Source organism: Chelonus insularis, unplaced genomic scaffold, assembly GCF_013357705.1.
Source record: "Chelonus insularis isolate UGA/USDA-ARS -01 unplaced genomic scaffold, ASM1335770v1 contig_356_pilon, whole genome shotgun sequence".
In the NCBI taxonomy this organism is placed as follows: domain Eukaryota; kingdom Metazoa; phylum Arthropoda; class Insecta; order Hymenoptera; family Braconidae; genus Chelonus; species Chelonus insularis.
This window is the reverse complement of record NW_023276521.1, coordinates 244,775-271,872: the sequence shown is the minus strand read 5'-3', so window position 1 is coordinate 271,872 and position 27,098 is coordinate 244,775. Positions and strand designations below refer to the sequence as shown.

The 27,098-nt window shown below is 29.4% G+C and overlaps 1 long non-coding RNA gene across 1 annotated transcript in view; it reads left to right on the top strand.

Moving 5' to 3' along the window:
* The first annotated feature begins 395 nt into the window (after positions 1-395).
* Positions 396-27,098, top strand: part of LOC118066833 (uncharacterized) — a 38,032-nt gene continuing 11,329 nt past the window's right edge. The window contains exon 1 of the long non-coding RNA XR_004690297.1: positions 396-854. This is a non-coding gene — a long non-coding RNA (uncharacterized lncRNA). The remainder of the gene's footprint in view (positions 855-27,098) is intronic.

The following is a 27,098-nucleotide window of genomic DNA, read 5'->3' as shown; positions in this document are numbered from 1 at the left end:
ATAACAGCCATTTTGTTTAATCAAAGAAGTGCGCGCGCCAACCACAAGAGAGCGCGTTATTCAAAGCACGATTCGTGTTGCAAAAATAGAATGATTTTCATGATTTTCTCTTTTTTTATCATTTTTATATCTCAGATGTGTTAACTTTACAGTTGGCAATTTAGTAAAGTAAATAACGAACAATTTTTCACGTTTATAAAAAATGGAATTCCAACAGCGTCCTTCGACGCCACGGCACGTTACACGGTCTCGGTCCTCGAGTTTCCACCTCGGTCTATGTGTCCCCTTCTCTTTACCCTCGACCCTCCCTGTCAAGAAGTTGTGAAGGTGCCAGGGAGGAGGGGATCCACAAGCGCACGGCTGGCCTATACTCAGTCCTCGTTCGCCAGCCGGCCGTCTACCAAAGGTGGCTGCGGCTGACAGTTCGCGCCTTCATTTTATAGTTGCACGTAATGAGGTGCACATTAATTTATTGTTTATTTATCATTTATTATTTTTCATCTGTTGTATTTGCATATTTATTACATATCGTTGCGTTAATGGGAACTAAAATAAGTGTCGTGACCTTAATACAACTCTTCTTTGATCTCTCAATTACTTCGGCTAACAAGTTGATCGAAAAAATAATCATTTTGTCTCGACGCACTTGCACAATTACCTATTCGATCGCTTCAAGAGACAATACAGTACATAGAAAGAGAACACTATTTACTCGTGGATTTTTTTTTGTATTTTTAAATTGCTGTCAATGGCTATTAGTGAGAGTGAGAGATACAAGAGGAACGCCGTAAAGAGGAAACCGGAAGTGGAGGCGGACCAATTTGATGATCGATCTAGTAATGAATCGTTAAAAGGTAGGCTACAAGGTTACTCATTGGAGGAAATTTCTTTTTTTCGGATTAATTTCAAATAAACAACCGTTAATATTTATTTCATTTTTGGAAAAAAAAATAATTTTTTTTTTTTTTTACATTTATTATTGAATTATGTTTCTCCGGATACAGTTGATTCGTTTTGAAAAATTGTCACAGAAGAAAATCTCAGTGTCTGTGAGCGAAAATTTCTGATAGTTCAGTAGACACCCATGTAAAAAAATCGTTCAGCAAAAGGTTCTCATGTTAATCACGGTAAACTTTCTTATCTTATGAGACAATAATAGACATATAGTGAACATTAAAAGGATCTGTTTGAAAAATTATACACTATTAATTACTAGAAAATTATTAAACATTAATTGGTACAAGCCTTTATCAGTGGTAAGGTTAATAAATTTTGAAAATAATCACATTTTTATGAGTAATTGCATCGTAATTTCAGCAAACTGTCACTCAACAAATTACAATAGAAATAAGTTTCAATTGAAAACAATACAAGTAACATATTATATAATGCATAATTTTTTTATCATAAATAAACAATTCAATAATAATTTTTTTTTGTTTGCAATTTCATTCTTCGTCATTATTATTAATTTTTTCTATTTGCTGATCATCTCTGGTACCTCTGATTTATTTGTTCAATTGCTATTAACGTCATAACACAATTTTTTCTAGATAAAGTTTTTTTATATTCTCATATCACCTATATGCATCATTATATATCTATCATTAATTACATTAATCTCAACGCAAGAATGTATTCACAGAAACATCAATCGCCACAAATATAAATATTATGTGTCGATGAAATTAATAGTAGGTAATTGGTTTTTCTGAGAATTACTATCCAATATACACAGACTGTTGAAAGCTTGAAAAAATTTAAATTTTACATTCATTCCCGCTAAGTCAGCTTTCGAGATTAACATTCATAAAACTCGGCCTTAAGTTAATACCTAGACATTCATTTTCCTAAATGATTATTTCATGAATGAAGTAAGAAATTTGATGGCGAAATTTTAGAATTGACAAAAAATTAGTATTCTCTCAAGTGTAAATATTGTACACGCGCACGTGCGCGCGCACCCTTTCACGAGTATTGCGCGTGCGTACTTGAAGATCTTTGAATGGTTATGATAAGGAGCAAAGACCAAGACTCTTTGGCCCCGATATCGATTCGAGACTTGATTGTCAAAACTAAGAAATGCCTGAGTGCTTAAATTCTTCTTTTCTTCAGTCTATTATGCATAAATCATTGTTAAATTACTATAAATCCACCAAGAAAAATGACTTATCATTCTGCTAAATTTTCCAACTTGATTGATGTTTCTCCATTACCTACAATCCAAAAGTCATAGTCAAATTCCTAGAAGACGCTGCTAGGCGTAGAATATGAAATACAAAATAATGTCCATTCGTTAAATACGGAAGTAATAAGATGGTACTTAATAGTCAACACACTTTGAGGTGAATGTACGCTCAAAAAGGACCGAATGAAAATGTATAGGCAGTAATAACGTATAATTACATAGATAAAAACCATAAATTTTCGGATAAGTTATACAGAAATAATAAAAAAGAAAACAAAATTCTAATCATACACTACACTGTGATCTATTTCAGTTACGGCCACTGGCTTTTGCGAGTTCAGCCGTGCTCAACCATGTCAACTAATTGTTTTTCTGAATAATTTCAAGTAAAACAATCAAACATAAATAATAATTTGAATAGCCATTCAAATGATCTCCACAAAACAATTAAAAAATAAATTACAAATGATTTTGAATTTTTGTTTTCCTGAAAATGACAAAACAACATTCATCGACGTGTTAGAATATCTAATGCTGGTGTTAAAAAAAATGACAATCACTGCACGAATAGAATTTGGTACCGGCTGGCATCATAATAGTTATCATTACTCGTACAGCTGTTTGCTTTTTATCAATTTTATCCAATGTATATAAGTCTAAAGCTTCACTTAAAAATACGAAGGAATTTCATCTATAAAACTCATGTGTATGACAGGTGTTTAAATAAAATATCATCATGTATTCTTTAAATGGTATGCATTTATTTACACAAAAGTCCTCAAAGGTACGATTTTCAAAAATATAGTATTTGATATAATCTACAAAAAAATTTACCACATTTTTAAGGAGATTTTTACGCAACTAACAGTATGATATAAAATAATGTATGTTAAAAATAAATAGAGTTATAATTAAATGAAACTTGAAAATACAAAATGTATTTTAAAAAAAAGTTGCCAATTTTTGATAATTTAATTTACAAAACAGGGTAAATACACCAATGAGTGGACATGTATGCAGTTAAGTTCAAAAAATGAGCGAAAAAAAGACAATAATTTTGAATTTAGTGTTTAACTTCACTTTAAGCTCAACTCTATAAATTTATTGCCATTAAATTGAATAATAAAATCCATAGAAAAGAAATTGTATTTTCTTAATTGTTTACTATCATTTAAAAAATTGTTTATATTTGTATCTTTTATATATGCTAAAATATCTTGAATGAAATAAAATAATTATTGGCCTTCGCGTGTGAATCACCCCAATAATTATGACTTTACAAAATATATACTTGTCACGTGCGATGAGCAACAGGTCCCATTACTGTTTATAAGCTTTCTGTTCAGAGGAAAATTTTTACCTTTACAAGAAAGACGAGTATAAAATTGATAGTAGCTGTGCATCGTTAGCATTTTTGCTGGTATTTTCATTGTATGATAGTGAGATTAATGAAGAAAATGTTAAAGTGACAAACTGACGACATAAGTGGAATTTGGATAAACAGATGATTAGAGCTCGGGGATCAGATGTAGGTATTCAAGGGTGCGCCTGTACTGGCGGCAAAGTCGTAAAGATCCTAATTAAAGATAATGACGTCATTAAGGTCTCAGCCACGATGAGACGGGACGGTCTGCTGCGCATACTATGCAATTCTAACTGCAGCGGTAAACCCACCTTATCTCTCTCGCGTTCTCGTGAGCTCTCGTCACACATTTTTAACTCCAAAAACCGCTTCATCTGCACTATTTCAATCCGACTTTCGGAGAAAACACCGTAAATATTATGGAATTCTAGATGGTATTATGATGTTCATAGTAATAGATAATGAGAATAAAATGTGGAATCATTTTTTTTTCGATGTGATGACTTAGGGAAAATTTGAGAATGTTATACAAAAGAATTTCTTTAAGTCTCAACTGATTTTTCATTTTTATAATGACATAAATATTGACCTTTTAATAATAAAATATTTTTCTCTTTTTTAGAAAAGATTATTAACAATAAATGGTTATTTATGATAATTTAATCATTGCTCTAAAAAGAGATACTTTTTTTTTACATTTAAAATTTTATTAAAATTTATTTCCTTTCTCATAACAGATTTTTTTATGTTTAATAATAGAAATCTTTCGAATAAATAATATTATAATATATGTTTTTATTAAATAGTAGCTTATTATGAAGTTATAGAACATAAGTGTACCGTCATCAATATATTTTGTGTTATAAGATTAGTGGGATTGATGAAAATACTTTAAGCATTTATCGTTTGTTAATTAATGAAAGATTTCCTAATTTTGTAATTGTCCATTAAATTAATTAAAATTTAAACACAGAAACAAATTATTTTTTCTTTATTATTTAAAGTCATTTTTTTCATTATTACACAACATTTTGTTGATATTTACATCGTAATATTGACATTTTTAATTACAAAATTAAAAGAGCCTTCCCAGCCTATGTCTCTTTACTCACTGTCAAGTAAGTTCAAAAACGTTTAATTTTTAATTTCTTTCCCTCTATAAAGTCTTATTCGCACGTGGAATGTTATTGACACATGTTCACTTTGTTTCTTTTATCAACATTGTTAAAAGTTACTACTTTTAAAGAGAACTATTATAATAAAATTATTTTTCGTTGGTTTATCGATAAAAAATCCTATTACATGCAAAACTTAAAATTGATAATAATATTCTTTATATAACACAACTATTGAAGTTGACTGCAACAATTCAATTGATTAACATTTGAAGAGTTTCTGTAGTTTGAATATTCATAAATAGTCGAATTATGTTAACTTTAAAACTTAGTAAAATATTACAAATTTAAATTACCTATCTCATCTAAGCACCATCGTTTTTCTGGGCTGTACAAAAATGTTCGCCAAACATAAATAATGACGATTATGCAACTAAAGAAAGTCTTAAAATCATTGAACGTCAAATATTTAAATTTAAGAATTAACAATATTTAAAATGAATTATTTACTGTAAGGTTTTTTGAAAAAAAAAAAATTTAGAACGTTTTATGACATAATAAACGTAAGAACCAAAACTTGGTGTGACAGGTTAGGCGCACATTTTCGTATAGCTTAAGAGGAGGCTGTTTTTGATGAGATTTCACGTTTTTGTGTCCATATCAACTGAAAATTAATATTGAAATAACTTCCCACTGGGAAACTAAATATATTCATTTATTTAAAAAATACTTTAATCATTTGTATGTTCAGACTAAAGCAAGAATAACTTGTTACCAATTTTATAATCCAGTAGTGAGAGAACTTTAAGGCCATTTAAAACTCTGATCACCAACTTGATAAAAAAACATATGATTACTCCATGAATAAACTCTCATTTTACTCAATTTTAGCGCAACAAAATTTTGTCAATTTCGTATATTATGAATGAAGCAGTGATGATACTTAATAGTATGCTCAATCGACACCCAACCATTGCTTTCTTTGCAAATTCTCGATTTCAACGCATATATATGTTAGAATAAGGAAAATATTTCAATTTTAAAAAACATAACCTACAAAAGTCATCTTATAACTTGTATAGAGACACGGTAGTGCTTCGTAGTGACGTAAGGGCAAAATGGCAGCGATTATGACGATTTATGATTGGTGCACGAGACACTACTAAATAAACATGTTTCGTGATTCTTTTTCTATTTTTATTAATTTTTCCTTTAAGTTACACAATGTATTCAAAATAATTCTTTAAATAATATGACACATAATGATGAATATTTTGAAATAATAATGAACATTGTCAATTTTCTAATTTATTTACCATAAATTAGCTTAGAAATAACATTTTTTATTTGAAAAATAGAAAACATTGATTAAAATTTTTTATATGTCTGTATGTATTGTCAGAAAATTTATTTTACTTTACCAAATAGTATGATGAATTTTTTTATTGGATCAGAATAAATTTTATGTTCTTGAAAAAGCCACTAAATTAATTAATATTATAAAAATACACAAGAAGAAAACTGAATTTTCGAAATTTATTCTAAAGAATTATAAAAATTACAAACGTGTTTTGTTAAAAAAATTTCATTGCCTCTTTTATCCTTCTTATTTCACTCTTATTTTATGATAAAAAGATTTACTTCTCGTTAAGACTAAAAATCTCAAACGTGATCACATATTTTACTCATAAATAATGTTTTAATGCTATAAATAATGTTTATTAATCATTCAAGTTAATTATCTATAAAATATTATAAACATCTTTAACTTTAATAATATAAACAATGATAATTTCAATCATTTGTTCTAATTTTGATAATTCAGTTATAAATTCTTCAATTGTTGCTAAATTCTATCAAAAATCAATAAATATGCCTTCTAAAATCATGATAATGTAAAAAACAAATAAATATATTTAATTCAAAATATTCGTCAATGCAAAATTCAATCATGATAAAGCCTCACACGTCACATCAATAAAAGTGAATATAAAAATATGTTCATTAATTAGAATCTATTTTTAGCATTAGCGGAAAAGACAATGTATGACACATAGTGTTCATAAAGAGTATCATTAAATCACCGCTTATGACATTATTTTTCCTGTGTATAAGAATTCGCACGAACATTAAAGTTGAGAGTGACAGCTGCAGTCTTGTTCTTTTCTCTCTCGTCAATTCTATATGTTGTCTCTGATGCCATTTGTCCTCGTATGCATGCGCGACATCGCGTCCGTGTATACTGGTCGTCACGCGACAACTATGCGCGTCCACTGCTGTGACACGTATATCGCTACGGGATTACGAAACGAATGAACCCGCAGGGCTATCGTCGAATCACGCGTGGGAATCCCGTCATTTCGGTACGTTACTCACTCTCAAGCTGCCCGATTTGAATCTTGAGAAAAAAAACCGGACGTGAAATGACAGTCGACGAGCCGTTTAAGCCATTTGCTCATATGTGCGTAGATACTTTTTTTGACAATTTTTTGGCAGTTAAAAAACGTAAATATCATTTAAAAAATATATTAGTTTTTATCTAAAACCTTTACAATTCATTTAAAGCTCTTGTAAGAAATGTCCAAAGAACGAAGCACAGCGCCATCTACAACCCAAGTATGATGTGAATTTAAAATCACAAGCTGAATTATTTTAAGATTTCTTGAAAGGAGTATTGTCACGATCGCTGGTCATGAAATAATACCTTCGATTAATCGACCGTAAATAATTAATATATTGAGAACTCGATTAATTAACAATCTATCACTCAATCCATTTTTACCATTTGAAGACGAAAACATCGATTTTGATACGATTCATTGAACGTAATTGATTATTCGATTTTTTCTGATTACATTAAGTGAAAAAGTTCATATTCTACTGAGAGAAAATATCAAGAAATCGGCACTTGAAAGTTTTAATTTTTGTGTAATGTGTTTTTTCAAACATTAAGTAAAATGTTTAGTAGTTGGATAAAAAATCTACTGAGAAGGGAAGGTGATCGAGAGAGCGTTTAGAGAAAATAATACAAAGATCTCAAAGTGGACATGCGCTTGAAAACGTGGGATCCAGCTAAACGAGCCCTTATACGGTGTAAATGTTTTCTCCCCGTGGTCTTTCCTTGCGTTCCAAGGCGTTCGTCGTCCTCGAACGTGTTATTTCATCGCTACCCGGTGCTGGCCACCCCGTCGAGTTTACTCATCAGGTTCTTACAGTGTCGTTTTACGGCGTGTCGGAAAATACTTGCATCTACTTAAGTCTGCCTCACGTACCATTCCTGATGATGCTTATACTTCATACTCATCTAGTGTATATATTACGATAATATTTTCCGTACATGTTATTATAATTTTTCTCTTGTTTCTAAATTATTTTAAACTCGTGGAATATATCTATCTACATCATCAAGACTTTTTATATCAATTTATAAGAAGATCAATTCTATTAGTCTTATCGCATTCCTACTTATTATAGCTATATGTATTTGTCGATGTGGTACTTTGAAATTGATATGATGTGTGAGCACCGCTATTTAGGCCTAGACGTCCTCGCGGTTGGCTCTTTAAACTTTAAAAGCCAGTCGTCGGCCGCGAAACTATTGACCTCGACGAAAGCGCCGTCGCCACAAGCCGCCACCAATATGAGATTCTACCAGCGTCATAAGCCTGGCTGCAGCCGCGCCTACTATCCTTTAACCATTTTCATTTTGGTTTTGAGTTTTATGTATTATGCAGATGAATTTAAAAACCCTTGTGGTGGTCGAGTGCTTTGGCAGGTCAGTATTAACAATGCTTTATTACGTTGCTCACATTCCATCATTTTACACTCATAATAAAATTATTAAAAATTCATTCAAGAGTAAAACAGATTTTTTCTTTAATAAAATATATTATTAAAAAATGTCAATAATATTTTGTTTATTAAAATTAACTGTTATAATGGTTTGTTTTAAAATTAACTATTATCATTGGTCTGATCATTATCGATTTCTTCACTTACAGTATCGTTTTTTTTTATATATCAAATAGACATGGCCATTATTTTTTCAGCAATGATATTACTTACTAAAAAAATAGTACCAATTACACTGATTAATTTTAAGATCATTTCATGAAAAGTATTAATTTTTTCCAAAATTTAGAATAAATCAAATTGAAAATTGCACTATAAATCCTAGTTTTCTAAAATACATTATTTTAATGCGGATAAGTGTGTTAAATATGACGTTACCCATTTGATTAACATTGTAGTCACTTTTAACGCATTTCTAAGTGTGTAAAAAGTGACTACAATGTTAATCAAATGGGTAACGTCATATTTAACACACTTATCCGCATTAAAATAATGCATTTTGGAAAACTAGGATTTACAGTGTGGTTTAATTAATTGAATGTTAAGATAAAATAATCTTGAATATTCAAATTAATCCAATGTACCATAAATGAGGTTGAGAAAAATTCTAAATCACTTAGTAATAAACATAAAAGTAGATAATTATCACTCATACAAAGTCAAAGCAATGATTTCACCTGAATAAATAATTCATGCCGCCCGAAAATCATGTTGATTTTACTATATTTGAGGCGTCTATTTGTCAACCATTCAAAAGCACTGTTATGAAATCTTTTCTAGCTAGATGTGTTAAATGTAATATTTTATTTAAAACTCCATCAAAATAAAAAAAATAATAATAATAATGATAATATATAATAATTAAAAAATATTATTATTAAATTATCATCAGTAATGTCTCTCTTTGTGTATTGCAAGTCTAACAGCAATAATGAATATTGAATAATGTTCAGCTCGAATGCAATATCATCAAAGCACATCGCGATTATACTAAACAATTATCATGGAATGCGGCCAGCTGTTTTCAAATGCCGCACACGCTTGACGTCACTTGTTACCGTATGTGCTCCACATCTTAACTGTTTTATATAATTCTAATGTGATATAAAATGGATATTATTATTTTTAACGATTATATTGAAAAATATTTTTTTAATAAGTTTCTTTAATAAAGAGAATTCATTTTGACTTGCTTTATTTATTATAATTTTTAAACATTCCAAAATAGAAAAAGATCCCGTGGGATATTGTTAAGATATTTTTTGTTAGTCTTAACCAGTGGGAAGAATAGCTCTCTAGTAAGACCGGTTCCCTTGATGATAATAATTCTTTGAAAAACGTGAGATTCAGAATTTTTTTTTTATCTTTAAAGTCAAGTGCGTTTTTTGGATCGTATAGTAGTAGTAGATGGCTCTAGCCAGACTTAAAATCTGTAAGTCACTCAGTTTCATTGATCATTTTGATTTAAAAAAAGTCAGAAATTTATATTATTTTTTTTTCTAATCTTGAATAGTTTGGTCAGGATTTATTCATGAAAGTTAATCTGATTGTTATTTATTAATTGGCTTGAATATTTTCAATATTTTCACAATTTCATGCTTTTATAAAATCTTACCACCCCGATAGCCACATTTACATCACATTTACTTCAAGTTGATGATTCGTATCATCATCATATGCGTAAAGGTTGTTTGGCTTGTGAACGAAAATATTTGAATCATATTCACATCATTATATGAAGTTAAATGAATATTAGGATAAAAGACAATTCTTTGTAAATTCATTTACTTTCATCATATACGTAAATAAGACGTATTATTGAAAAGATTGAAATGTAGGAAACGCATGAGGAACATATGAAGTTGAAATTTACAACATTAAAATCGGCAATATTTGTTGTCATATTTATGTAAACTGTAATTAATAATATGATGATAGAAAATTGAGATTTAGGAATAAAATTGAAAATTAATAATAATTGATAAAAATTTATTAATTGTACATCTATATAGTAAAAATGTTTTGAAAGTACATTGAATAAATTTTGTACATATTTAAAAATTTTTACTAAATAAATTTAGAATTACAAATTTTTAATCAATTATTATCAAATACATATAATCATGGTGCTCGTAAGAATCATTATAATAACGATTAAAAATATTCCACTAAATTAGAAATCATTTTACTATTTATTGACTAATATTAAATATGTTAATAAATCGCACTTTAACCAGTTGGTCAAATACAATGTAAAGTACTTCAAAGTACTATAATGTATTATAATTATTATTCAAGTTTCTTGATCATGATAATTTTTTTAAAAACTAACATTGATTATTATGTAACGTAAAATAATATTCAAATAGAAAAGAATTTTCAAACTTAAGGTTAAAAACTCATATCACTTAATAATTAATATAAAAAAAATGTATATATAAGTATAGTTATAAACCACAAAATAGTCATTCACTGTCATCATTTCTGAATAATTCTTGTGCTTTTTGTTTTTTACGGGAACGAACTCCTTCATTTCTTTCTGGTCTTCGGACATTCCGAGCACTTTGCTTGTAGGATCGAAGGACTTCTGTCATATCCTTTTCGAATAATCCTCATCATGATCATTATTTACAAAATTTTCATTATTGTGAATGTTAGCTGTATTGGCAATGTTATGATTATGAGATCTAGTTGGTTCTGCACAATGATCATTTAATAAAGAATTTTCTTTTAGTTGACGTAAATGTTGAGATCGTCTAGCTTCAATTAAATAATTATTAGATTTCCTTTTTGAACTATATCTAATCATAAAGACGACAATGGTTACAAGAATAATTAACATAGTAAGAAGCAGATCCATTATGTCTGAAAGTAAAACATTATAGTTAATGCTATTATAGATTTGAAAATATTAACGTAAATACATATAGCTATATCCATATATTAAACTAAACATCGTCAAATACACAATACAATGTATTTATTAATAACATTACTTACCCAATAATTACCAGCACTGGTTATATGCACTAATTTATAGTTTTTCTTTACAAACAGAAAAAATGTCATTCAACTTAAACTTATTAGCAGCCATATTGAAAAGACGTTACAACGTCATACATGCTTTTGTACGAAATTAGATCATTTGAATCATTGGATTTACCAAAAATTTACAACAAATTTACAGATGTAATGATGTAAATCTGATGTAAAGATTTGTTAATAAAACTTGATCATAACTTTCTAAATAGATTTACGTAAATCGTACGACACGTCTCTTTAATTTTGTATATGATAAAATTGAATTTTTCTTTTAAATCAACTTTCATTCATTTAGTGTCGTCATTAGATTACTGATAATTTTTGTAAATAGATGACGCATTGAATGTTGTTAATATGATCCAATATTTCGCTCATATATATTAAGAAATAAATTTAGTAAATACAAGAGCAACTTTGCGTAAATACTTTGTTGCAATAATTCACCAAATTATTTATCGATTATGAATCCCTAAATTTGATCATTAATTTACCAATATGAATTTTTATTCAGTAAATGTAATACATATGCGTTAAACTTGATTGAAATTCGTTTCTTAAATCGTGTGATGTATATATGATTATCACGAATGGCTATCGGGGCAGTCACGCCAAGTTTTTAGTTGTTATGTTTATTGTGTCATTAAACGTACTAAATTAAAAAAAAAAAAAACCGAAGAAAATAATTCATTTTAAATATTGTTGATTTAAATAATTGGCGTTTAATGATTTTAGGACTTTTTGTAATTTCATCATTGTCGTTATTTATGTTTGGCGCACATTTTTGTACAGCCCAGAAGGAGAGGGCTGTTTTTGATGAGATTTCACCATTTTTTGTACATATCAACTGAAAAGGAATATTAAAAAAAAATAAATCTGTTCAGAAAATATTTTAATTATTTGTATATTAGCGCTCGAGCAACATTAACTTGTTACCAACTTTATAATCTGTTAGTGAGAGAATAGCAATTAAAAACTCTGATCACCAACTTGATAAAAAAAACGTATGATTGCTCCATGAATAAATTCTCATTTTACTCAATTTTTGCGCAAACAAAATTTTTTCAATTTCGTATATTATGAATAAAGCAATGATAATACTTCATAGTATGCTTAACCGAAAGTCAACGATCGCTTTCCTAGCAAATTCTTAATTCCAGCCCATGTTTATGTTATAATAAGAAAAAAATTGTAAATTTAAAAATCATAACCTGCAAAAATCAGCTTATAATTTGTATAGAGACACGGTAATGCCTCGTCGTGACGTAAGGGCTAAATGGCGGCAATTTGTGTTTGGCGGACGAGACACTACCGTATCTCTTGATAATAAAAATAATATATTTTGTAGGTTTCTTTTGTTTTTTTCTTATTACTTAAAGAGCTTAACAAATCTAATAAAAAAATTTCTGAGGTATTAGTACCATCATCAATACATTGTTAACATGAAAAAGTATTATCTTTAAAAAAAAGAGTTGTTTAACGTAATATTTACTCAGAGCATACTCTGAAACAGATTAAAAATATATTTATAATTTATTGTTAAATTTTTAATCAATTTGGGCCGACAATTTGATAAAAATTTTCTACGAATTCGACATAAAAACATAAAGTATTTGACTGATAGTCAAAATACTTTACCAATATTTCTATAATTTTTAATCACTCCTTCAACTGTTTTCATCAACAGTCTGCATGATGATCAAAAAATCCAATTAACATTATCTATACCAGTTCTTATAGATTGTTCTCTATTCAGTTGACGCATCAAACCACCTGAAAAAACTAATCAGCTAGTCTCATATCAAAACGTAGATATCCCATCCAAGATTAGCAATACATTAGCAAATGATTTCATTCAGGTTTCGTTGGTATCAATTTTCAGGGAATTGATTCATTACTTGAATCATTTTTATGTAACTTATGAATAAGTTCAATAATTCTGAGTAAAATCACACACTATTAGTCTAAACTCATGACTAACTTGCCAATGATGAATCGAAGAGTACATGAAAATTAATATGACTCATTATGAATGAATCAAGTTCGAGTTACAATTCTAATATCATCTTCTACCATCGATAATCGTCTTTATTTGAGTATAAGTATTTTCACCATTTTTTTCTTCATTTTTTTTATTACAATACTTCCAGTCTCTCTGTTCTCTCACGTTCACTCTAGAGTTCAGAATTACAAAAGTACATTTTTTGACAGACTAATTGTTGACTACCAATAGAGCGAGATATATCTAAACTCAATGTAGTTATGTGACTCCAAGAAGAGCGTGGGAACTCCTTTCGAGTTGTAGCGGTGCTCATTTTGACTATGTACCATGACAAATTTATTGAGTTAATCCATTTGGATACCTAATTTGTTGTTACATTCATAAATAATAAAAATTGAAATTCATCTCTATATATTTACATATAAGAAACATGTTGTGAATATATCTTTTTATTTAAAGCCTGAAATAAACTACAAGTGTCTGAAAAAGGTGTGAAAAAATTTTGTCTGATCCTCCTTGGTAGACAGCATCTTAGAGATTCATATCGAGAATGGAGATGGTAACCGCAAAGACCCATCAGGAATACATCGTTTCCTCCCTGTCTATTTAGTACGTCTGTGACGAGTTTTATGAGCACCTTCACCCATGTTTTTTATTGTCTGCTCACTCGCTTTCTTCTTCTCACCCTGTGTCATTTGTATATTTTTTTATTCACACATACTGACTCTATCAAGCGCCAGTATCCATCAAACCCTCGTAGAATTTTCAAATATTGTTGATATTGATTTATTTTTTGACCAGTTCATTAAAAAATCATTTTTGCGGTTGAGAAACTGACCCAAGGTCATGGGGAAGCATTTAAAGTCACAAAATTATAGAGGAAATAAAATAGAAGTTTTAAGAGAATAGAGATTATTTTATTAAATTTTAACATCTTATTTAGGAACAGAGAGCTATTTTTGTCTCTAGCTTTTAAGATAATGGAAATTAAGTAAAAATGATCTTAAAAAAAACTGTTTTTCTTTAAAAAAGGAACATTTTTTATTCATACAGATTGTACTGACGAATATTCTTCAAAAATTTGCCTACAGGTTGAATAGTTTGTCTATAAATTAACACTATACACATTATTCTTAAATGGCAAACTTGAATTTAGCTGAACAAAGACCATCATGCCTGCTAATCATGTGTTCAGAAGTCTACTTTTTACTTTAATTTAACTTTTTATTGTATTTTGAAACAAAATATATGTAAGAAGATATTTTTGCAGTTTGAGAAACAAACTATCATAAGCATTTTAGTTTTACTTACAGGTGCACATGTGTTTCAAAAAAGTTCTTGATAAATTTGTTTGAAAGTTGAATTCTATCTAAAGTCAGAACATACTATCAGGAAATCTTTGAATTTTATTAAAATTTTTCAAAACTTCCATTTCAAGTAAATTTATTCCTAGTCTATTCACCTAGAACCCACAAGTCTATAATAATAATTTTATGCTCTACATATAAAATGCTTCTTATGAATGAGTCTATCACATATTTCTGACAGTTAGTTTGAGAAATCTGTCTGAAAAAAACACTTCTTGAAACTCAAGAAAACAAAAAGCATCTTTAAAATCACTTTTGAAGAAATATCAAGTCAATTTAGCTGATTGATTATCTTAAAACATACTTACTCCAAACTAATTATCACTAATGTTTTGTTTCATGATTATATTCTTCAATCACAAAGTTCTAAACCACTTAGAAATCCAATACTTCTCAGGAATCAATACAACTAATTCACTACAAGTATATCTACTTTTTCGCAAAAGCTAAAAAAGATTAATTTTACCCCAGTAAAAAAATGTATACTGATTCTCATAAGAATTTTATAAAAATCATATGCAAATCATATCTGAAATTGGCTATATATAAATCTTATATAAAAATTATAAGAATCATATATTGTGACTGATCACAACGTACTTTTGTTTAAACTATTGCTGTATTATTTCTTTTCATGCATATATTATTGTTGCCTATCTGTGGCCTTAGTCTAGCTTTGCTGTTCGGCCAATTTATTTTATTAATATCATACATGAATCATATAAAGTTTAGATAAAAAAAAATTTCACATATGATTCTTATAAGATTCAGCATTTATTTTTCACTAGAGTATTTTCATTTAAATAATTATGAATAATTAAATAATTAAAAAACAATTTTTTAAATAGAAACATGTGCACTCAAGGAGAAAAAAACAAATAAACATACCAGAAAAGTAATTGCAAAATTTCATCAAAACTCTCTTTCTCTTTTTAAGTCGCAATATATATATATGTATATCACAAAACGATCGATAAAGTTTCACAGCATGTAATAACTTGCAGATGAATTCGAGCTTACCTTTGTACGACGACGAACAATGGGACGCATCCAGAAGTGATTAAAACCGGATGGTTGGTATAACTAATAGGGTCCGTGGGATCGACCCTTTGCCACCGAATAAAGTACATTATTCTCAGGGTTCCTAAAACTACTGCCCTTACTTATACGAAGAAAAATTCGTCCCGTACATTCTCTCTTATTCTTCAATATCTTTTAAGAAAAATCTCGATCGTTCACTTGACAAAGTAACTCAAAAATCAATTCTTTTCATTGATCCTTTATTCCATAGCAAAGTTGTTTCCATACGTTTCCGATACACCAGTTCGTTCTCTCGTATGTGGTATAAAGATTTCCAAGTTGGTTCTTTCTCCTTGACTGCAGTCCGTTAGTCTCTCTCACTTGATCTCGAGCTCTTGCCATGAATGAATTGCAGACTCTCCTCCATACCGTAGTACTTTTTCCCACGACCAGCGAGGCCACAATGGCTGCCGTTTAAATTTTACGGGGGTGTTTGGAGTTCTTTATTTTCATTCCAACTTTTAAGTACCATAAGGTGAATGATTCCTACCACTTCTCCAACATCATACTTATATTGAATACGTGCCATGTTTCGTACACACACACTTTTTCTCTCTGTTAATCTGAGCTTCATCTGCATGAGAAAAATTTTACCAAGAGAATTACAACAAAAATTGCATTTTTTTCGCCGTATTTTATTGTAAAATACTGTTATCGCTGCTTCATAAAACACATTCCTTTTTTTACAACACTAGAATTATTTACATTTCGGGGAGAAATTATGATATGAGTTTTTTTAGAATTAATGTATGTAATAATAATGAACAAAAAAGCCACATGAGATTTTATTTAATTGTTAAATTCTACTGGTGATGTATATTAACAAATAGAAAGGAAAATGATGAAGTAGTGCGAATCAGAAATTACCATTTGACTTGGAAAAATTAGAAGTTGGTATCTAGTTTAGAATTAATTTGCATAAAATACCTAGTTATTTTCAATTTGTGATAGTTCACTATTTTCTGTAAAAATTGTATACTGTCCGTTTCAAATCTTGTTTTTATTTATTGTAATTCATCTGATAATTATCTTTGTTTAGATTTCATCAGAGAAAATTTCGAAATAAATCGTTTACATCAAATAACAATAAAAAGTAGTTAAATATCGTCATCATTTCCTATAATTATTAATGGCCTTTAAATAAATGTTTTTCGTGTAACTTTGTATTGTTTATTGTTCTCTTTCTGGAGGAAATATTTGAACAGTCATTAATTCCTAAATGTTGTTAATTAATAAATTGGAAAAATTTTTTTAGAATACTTATTGTGAGAAAAAATGAGAAATATCAAATAAATTGTCTACTTAATTAAAAAAATTAAATATACTTTTGTTATAATTTTAGTCAACATTTTATTAATTAAACATAAGTTAACACATAAAATTTATTTCGTTATTTCAAATGTTTATTTAATACAAAAGTAACATCATATTGACTCGATTGAAGTAATTATTTGCTTGATACTTTCATGCCTTTTTTTCTGAGTGAAAGAAAGAAAAGAAAAAATCTAGTTTTTTGATGCTTGGAGCAATTGAAATGGGAACATTGATCCTACAAATATTGGGATTAACCACATTTTCGCTTTCTTAAGTCTTCTTTTTCACTCGTTCCACGAACTAGACTAAAATCTGAAAGAATTTAAACCAATGTCAAAAGAAAATAATTTTACATTTCTGTATTCATTGAAAATATCAAAGCGAAAATTGATTTCCCAAAAAATTTAATGAAAGTTAATTTTTTAATTAATAAATATGAAATATTTAACGTTAAAAATACCATTCTGGATGAATATTGCATACATCAATACTAATTGACACGCAAATTAGCACCAAACAGCAAATGAAACAACACTTGTTTCTCATTTTTCATTCTTTGCTGTTATACAGCTACATCTAATGTCAGTCTGTGAATTTTGTTTTGTGTATATTCATCACAGACGAAATTCTTTCGTTTTTAGATGACCTACTAACCCGAAAAATCTTTTACTTTTTCGCGTGCGAACGATCTCGGTTGTGATATTCGCGGGTCGTCAACCCCAGAGATTTTTTAGAAAGTTCTTTCCTCTTATGTCGTGTCTGTATAGTGGGCGGCATTTCGGCTGTTCTACTCATACACAGGCCTCTGCACATCAGAGAAGGCAAGTGAACCTCTCATTTGGTTAGGGCGGCGATTACTTTTTTGGGCGCAACTCGTAAGTAGGTCACGCACAGCTCACATATGACCCGCTTCCGGTTTCATAACGTCATCTTCTAATTCTCTTTCCCCTACATGCTTGTACTTCAAGTTTCCCTCTTCCCACTAGTAAAAGATATACACATATAGATAGGTAGGAGGAAATTGCCTGCACAGTGCTAGTGTTCTTGAAATCGTTACACATCGATGTTTCTATCAATAAACGTGAGTAATGTCTTCAGTAATTTACCCAAGTGACTAAAAGTGAGTTTATTTCTATTTAGAAAATTTTTTTGTTTAAATAAATTTTACGTTTCAAGTTTATTAACAATATCATTACAAAAGAATTATTTTAATTAAAACGTATCATATTCTATTTTAAATATGACATTAATTTTTAAATATTTAAACATTTTTCTACGTAAGTAAATCAAACTCTTTTTTATTAAGTTTTGTTCTTAAATAATTTTATCCCCTTCAATTTTGATTATTATTTACTTAATAAATAAATTTTCTTTCTAAAATACACTACTGTTGATTTGAGAAGGTTCAATTATTTAATAAAAATCAAAATTTGAATGTAACAATGGTTCAAAATGCTGGAGAAAAGTGTTAATAACATTTTCATAACAATTCATTGTTTATGTTAAATTATTTACTTTCCTTATTTTCTTTTTTTTTTAACTTTAGTCCCCCTGAAAGACAAGAAACATATTTTGACACCAATTTGAGCTCAATTTGTTGCAATAAATCCACATTAAACTCAAATTGATATCGAAATTCAACTTTTGTCTATCAGAGGATGACTTTTTTTTCTTATCTTATTAATAATCAAACATCCTTTATTTGAATTCATCAGCACAAAAGAATACTCATAAATTAATTTGTTTTATCGTTAATAAAAATGATTAGTTGATTTTGAACAGTTTTTTGTTTGAAAAAATATAGAGCTTCTGTATGCAAATTTTATTAGATTTATTTTGATTTATGCATCAAGTGATTCTAAAACAATAAAAATAATGAGAAAAAGATATTTACACAACCATTGACATTCTATTCGACATTTTCCATAGGGGAGAGCTGCCTGTATCAATCAATCGTTTTAGTTGAGATATAATTATGGATTACTTCATTCCAATACTCTCATTATTATCTTCACAATCATTTCTTTTTCATCTTCAATTTGATTACTGCCTTTAAGCCTAAATCTAATCAGTACAACAGATTTTTAAATGTTCCCCATTACATTAATCTATAAAAAAATGATTATAAATGACATAAATAATTTCCTAATCATAATTTAATAGAAAACCATGAAAATTTTGATTAAAATAATGATGATAAGGTAGTGATTATGTAAAAGTTAAATCATTTTTTTATAACTTTGTCATAAATTTATCGTCTCTGTTGATTATCAAGATTTTGTTGATAGGATGACCTACTTGAGATTTCATATTTATGGTTTTTGTCTATGGTTAAACCATCACTTCCTCTGGCATCTTGGAATTATTTAATTTTCTCACGACCCTATAATTGCATATCTATCTTCTTATTCCACGATGCATCGTGTGATTTTTCCTGTTTAAGCCATAGTTATACAGATACTTACATTAAATAAAATAATAACAAATTTTGTAAAATAATATATTCAATTTATAAAATTTCTATTTGATATTATTTATTTACATTAGTAACTGGAAAATAATAAAAAATCAATATCATATTTTTATAATGTTATTAATCAATAAATATTCCATGGAAAAGTCAACAGAATAAAGAATTAAATAATTATTTAATTTGATAAATAAATAATTGAATACTTAATTTTTGTTAAAATTTGAAAATGAATCAAATATATACAGATTGACTGTAAAATGAGTGATCACTCAGCAGTGATCTTGAAGCATAAAATGAAATTCCCTCATCTCTGAAACAAAAAAGTAACATCCATTTGAAGGTATAAACCGTTCCCATTTACACATGGATTGAAGAGAAATAAATCTTCAAGAAAATTTAATTGAGGAAATGAGAAAAAGTTATATCACACTATCATATGACGTATGAATAAATGGTGTCTTGACGAGGAGGCGCGAAGGAGAATTATTACTTCCGTTGCCGTGATTCCAATAAACAGTGTGAGTTTAGACGCCTTATGAGAATGATATTTATCTTACGAGGAATTTGATATCAACCCGTAGTACAAATTCAACGTGCACGTTCCTGATAATACGTTATTTGCGTCAGAGCACCACCTGTGTGTGTAGCGCACGGCTGACCTGTTGCGCAAACAGCCGTAACGCGCCTGTTTAAGATACAAGAAACGCAAACACGAATGATGGCGCTCAACTAATGATTATTTATATTCGTGTGATATTAAATATGAAAAAGTACCAAGCAAACGCCTTCTTTTCATATTTCTCACATATTCAATACTTTGCATATGTCATGATCTATTTATCTCGATTATTATCAAATATTTTAATACTTGGTAGATCATTAAAATTAGATATAGCCATGCTTTGAAAATTTTTACACCGTGGGATTTGCTTTTGTTTTAAATGCTCTTTGAAAATAGGATTGACCAACACTCTATTAACCAGTCGTAATACAAAGGACAATAACACGCTTCATCGAATCATATAATACGCAATCATACATAAACTACGCATTGAGCATTATTATATGCGATATTATACATACAAAGATATTTAATATCTGTACTCGTCAATTGAAAATGATGGTAAATTGTTCCAACCACCATATTGCCATTTCTCATATATTGTTTCATTATTTTTCTGTACCTCTGTCTACTTCTGAGCACAAGAATTATTTATGTACGTCTGCTTGAGTTTTAATAAGCTCCTTTGAAGTAATTGTTCATGATATTCTTTAATAAGACTAGAAAATTACTTTTATAATTAAATGGCTCCTCCGAAATTATTATCAACTCTTACCAGTACAAAATTCAACAAATAACAAGAAAGAACCCTTTGACTCGAAAAACTGATAATTGTAATAACTTTACAATGTTTATAATTTTTACAAATATTCTTTTCATCAATCTAAACAAAAATCAAGCATTTTTTTTATTTATTCTAAAATTAGTATGCATTGAACTAGGGCTTACGAATTACATTTTTTTAGTTAAATATTTAATTTGACGTTTAAATTTATTCTGGACACTCTGAGCTGAATAAAATTAAGAGAGGAATTTCAACCATGGAATTGTTAGATAGCCTAACGGTAAGAGTTGAAGAATAGTTAATTTTTTAGTTATGAAGAATTAATCATTTCATCAAAACCAGAATGAAGCAAAAAAATGATTACATAAAATAACATGTTTACATAATGATTACACTGATAGAAGAGATTTATAAATGTTAAAAAATGATTTTTTAATTATTAAAATCAATGTTTTTAACTATTAATATATATTTTATAACAATTAATTGACCAATGTTTAAAACGTCACCTAACCTTACATCAACCAGAACAGTCATATTTATTAATTCACTGTTTAAAATCTTACTTTTTGCCTAATGCATAGCTTTTTTTAATAGAAATATGCATGAAATAAAACGAAATCCTAATCTCATTCGAATTTTATATCATTTTATATTAAGAAAACCATGTAATCAACAATAAAATATGAATTATATTGGTTACATTAGATTTCTTTATAATTAAAAAGATTTATTAAGTGTTAAAAAATATTTTTTAACAGTTAAGAAGTCTCTTTTATTATTACAAATCTCTTCTATCAGTGTAGTAGTCTCTTATAAATAATTTCGGAACATAGAGTGCTTTTTTGCGCTGCAAAGCAACATGGTAACAGATTAAAACCGATAATGAAAAAATAACAGTCAATACTAATTAGTTGTAGATTTTTATTTGAAAAAAGAAAAATTATTTCTGATTTCGGTTTTATATTCAAGTATTATAAAAACATAATAAATGTAAGAATATTAAAATCATCTTAAAAATATATTGACTTGTAAACAAACAATTAAGTATTTTATAAACATCAATGAATGCAATATATAATACAAGTAATCAAAGAATGACTTTTGCTCCTAAAAAATAAATGAGAGATTAAAGTGTGTGACCCAGTATTGAATTTCGCAAGTACAACAGAATTTTTTTCCTATCGTATCTTTGAGCAAACGCGCTTTGCGTTCTGTTCGGTGTTCTCCTGAATGGAGGCGTCAGAATTCTTATCGCATGACGGGACTCTTACGTCATCCGACTGCGGGAAAAGTAATGACCCCGAAGCTGCGACGGAACTACGTTGTATCGATGGGACAATTATTTAGCTGAAGGGGGAACCTAGCGGCGCAATGTATCCCCACTATTTCTATACTTGGCACCCGTATCGCCGGAGAATGTCGGCGCTATCACTTGGGAGTGATTGTGTCGTATTGACGGGGGCTCTCATGCACATAGCGCGTGTTCCCATTCGTACCAGCCACCAAGTGCAAACCGAGAGCCTGTTCTCTCCTCCTGTTACACTAATTATTTCTATCCCTGTTTAGAGTCACAAGAATGTGCTCGACTCAGTCTTTTTCCGGTAAAGAACAACATTGCGAAATTCCTGCTAATTTAAAACTGGCAACACTTTTTCTTTTTCATTAGTTGTTGTACGGAGTAGTGTAGCTACATGAGAACTACGATACCTTTTTAATGAGAATTTGTTGAACGACTTTTTTTTTTAGAAGGAAAAACATTAATGAATTTTTGACATAAGAGAAAGAAAATTAAATTTAAAACAATTTTTTTTTATTTTCAATAAAGAGGATTTTTTCTATGATATTAAAGGGGTTCATAAAATGCAATTGCATTAAGATTGAAGTACGTTTTTGAAGAAAGTTTATTCAACTTGAATTTTTCAGAGTTAAATAAGAATGAAGAATATTAAATCTGTGAAAATAGGTATGGCAAATGATGATTTAAAAAAAAATACGATCGATTTTTTTTTTTAAATAATAATGTAGTAAGTTACACAGGAAAAATATTTTTCAAAAATGATAAAATTTACCCTGCAGTAGGAATAAAATTTATTATGAATTGACATAGTTTTTACTTCAAAAATATACCAAAAAATTACTCACAAAATAATTTTTTTCATTGTAATTCTAGATTACTTCAATAAATGAAACATTTTTTAGTCAACAATTACTTGTTTAATCGAATTTTCAAAATGGAAAAATCTTTTCTAAAATAAAGAATAAAGTTTAAGCATGTCAAGACTGCAGTTCAAAGTACATTTGAAAGCTTTTTCCAAAAAATATCAAGATTCTGAAGCTGACAAAGAAATTCTTTTCTCGATTTCATTCTTTATCAGATGTTAATTTTTTTTCCAAAACCCATAAGGATATTCTTGGTCTTTAACTATTTATTATTAACTCTTAATCACTTGTAACTCATTAATAATAAAAATATAAATAAATTCCCTCAAAAATTCCTCGTTTCCTAGTGTTTATAAGTAGTGTTACAATAAAATTCAACCTCACTTGGTTTTTATCTACCCATCTGATGAATGATTTAATTATCTTTCATAAACTAAACTTACAACTTGACACCTACCTTGTATTTTTCATTATTTATAAGATAGTTAATACCAATTATACGAGAAAACGGAAGTACAATCGGGAAGGAAGAGAGTTGATAAGTGTGCTTGGCACATTCATCAAGGGGAACTATAATGCCGTTAGATTTTTCCGCTGGGTATACTATCTCATTCTAGGGTATTCAACGCATAGTCTACGCCATCGTAGTAGTCAGTGGACTAATGAATGGATTGAATGAGAGACTGACGTCACAGGATGGATTATATAAACGGCAGTGTGCGCGTGACATCGAACGTAGGAAGGAAACGAACTTCCTTTCGTGAGTTCTTACAAGGCAGTGGTCGTATGTTTTCATATAAATGAGACTTTTGGCTCGTGCTCAATTGTATTATACTGTTGAAATACGTGTACACATAAAAAGTGGTAGTATATAACCTCATTTATAATTTAATTTTACGTTAACCTGAGTGAAAATGAAACTTTGACTCAAACTAAATGCTGGATCTAGTTCCGCTTGGTTTCATCGTCATACTAGTACCATAGTAGAATCTAGAACTTCGATGCTTTTCAAATAATGCTTTGATTATGCAAGAAATATTTATTATTGTGAATTAATTATTAATGCTTCACTGTTGGAATTATTTTAACGATCAAATGAGTATCGAATGCTAGCTTTGAAAATATCACCATGTGATTCAAAAACACTAAGTGATGCTACAGCTCCCTAGATTTCAATGATCAGTGTCTAAATTTAATCTTGAAAAACTAATTTTTGTTTCTCGAGCTTTGAACGTTGGTTTCATGGCTGAGAAATTCTGTTAAAAAATATTGTATAATTTTAGTAAAAAATTTTTGCCCCTAAAAATATCAATATTACTTTATACGTTGTTTTGCTTATTCTTTAAAAAATGACAAAATATCGTTGAATAACAAAGCAGAAATCAATTCTTAGTTAAATGATTTTATTCACAATAAGATGCTATTGAAATGGTTATAATTATTTTTGAGTGTTAAAAAATCAATTTTTTAGTATGGAAGTAGTTTTTCCAAATATTTAATTTTTACAATCAAAAATTATAAATGATTATTTTACAACAAACAATTGTATAAATTGTCTTTCTATGTTAATAATTGAAAAAAAAATGAATAGTCAACTTGAAGATAGATTAAACTAGAAAAGTTGATAAAAATTGGTCAGCAACATCTTGAATTTTCTTGGAGATAAACCTAATTTCTGCAAGAAACATCAAAACTGGCAATATTAATTACTAATTGATATATAAAACACTTGGAGTATATTTTTAAAGCGTTGAGTAATAAATAATTGAATGAATCATCTGAGAATTCGAAAATTTCCGGGTGTAACAAATTGTAAGCTGTCTAGAATACGTGGGTGGTAATCGTGTCTAGTAATAAAAAAATACATTTTCGTTTGTGTTCAAAACCGTGTGTGTATATATAAATATATGTAACGTCGCGATGCGTGCCACGTAGATCAACGAGTGATGGTCTCTCGTCTCTTTTCCTATAACACACTTAAGCTTCTCGTCGCGTTAACATAGTCTGGGAGGCGTCTGTCCGGGTCGACGTCCGGCCAGAAATAGCAAAAGTAGCGCCGCGATGCTCGCAACTTATGTCACCCCACAATACCGCGACCGAATGCCGTCCTTCTCTCTTGACGTCTCTGACTCTCGTGAGTCTCATGTCTCGTCGAATTCCGGCCTCGGTCGTGTACACTTATATATTACCCTCTGTCTATCCACATCGAGAAACCTACAAGCATGATCTATCTCCTCCTTTTGATCTTTTCAACGCGCCCCCTTCGAATCTCTTGCTGCAATTGTTCTATTTTACACCACCAGACACATTCGTACTACTCTTCCAAGAGCAATTCTTTATATTGCAGCCAATGAACATCACTTTGAGTTTCTCGGACATGCTAAAACTTGCATCAACAACTGCTAATGCTGCACCCTACTAAATCTAAATTGGATTCCAATGTTAAAACCCGAAATCTTCAGTTTTTTTAATTCTTTTTCTTCTTTTCTATTCAATGAAAAAGACGATAAATAAGGGTCACCAAAATAAAAGCATAAAAAATAGTACATTTCACACCTAGGGAGGAAAAGTAGACTAGCTTAAACCACGTGTAAAATTACAACCCGAGTCGAAAGCGAGGGTGGTAAACACGTGGTTGAAGCTAGTCTACTTTTCCTCCCTAGGGCTGAATATGATTTTTCGTCATACCTGTGTGGAAAGTTCAACCCCTCTTTAATGGAAAAGTGAACTTTCCCCGCGGGTATGACGAAAAATTCATTCTTAAAAATAAAGATTTAAATATTCAATCTATAAATAATTATTTTTTGACATAAGTTTGTTTTTATTTTTTGATACATATTTTTTGCTTTGCTGTATATCTTTTTATTAAAATTTTGTTTACACAAATTAGATATTAATGTTAAATTTAAATAATAAACATTCAAAAGTTGTTCACAATCATTAATAAATAAAATCAGTGATTGAATATGTTATAGTATTGAAATGAAAGCCAAAAAAGTATTTAATTTTTCAAAATGGCTCAATCTTCGTTTTTATAACACGTAAATTGAAACCCACAAAACCATTCCCAACCCTTCGATCATTTTGTAATGGAATTTTTATTGAGGTAACAAGTTTCACAAAAGGGTTGGCTTATTGTTAATGAATTTGAATAAACACCAATAAACATTTATTCATCACTAATAAACTTTATTTATTGCTAATTAATTTTATTCATGTTAAACACGGACACAAAAACAGCGTCCTTTCAATGGTCATAAAATTTCTCGAAAGCAATTCACAGCCAATGAAAGTATCTGCAACCTCTTCAACACGTTGAAACCAGCATCAACAACGGTACAAATTCGTGCACCCTACTTTAAAATAAACTCCAAAGTTGCTCCAGATTCAGTGTCTCTTGTGCTCCATTCTTCATTCCCAAATCAGCTAAAAAAAGCTGATAGATCAGATGGGGATGTGATGACGAGGATCAGTATAGGGCTATTTCCCTTAGAATAAAAGCTATATATGGTGCTTATAAGTACGCACGACGTAACCGGTGGAAGTTCTTGGTTCAAGGGCAGGTGTAGTTACCGCGAGGAGTTGGAGAACAAGGAGAGCACAGCTGTGTCCTAGCTTTTCGTTGTATATTCGATGGTAGACGAAGACAGAAAGAGGGTGCTGCTAAGGTAAACTATATAATAGGAAGGTAACAGTGGACCCTTTTGAGAAGCAGATGTCTCGGCACGAGACACGTGCCCACCTTGAAGAGACCCCCTCTTTCTTTGAGTCTGCCCCTTCCTTTGGGGCACACACA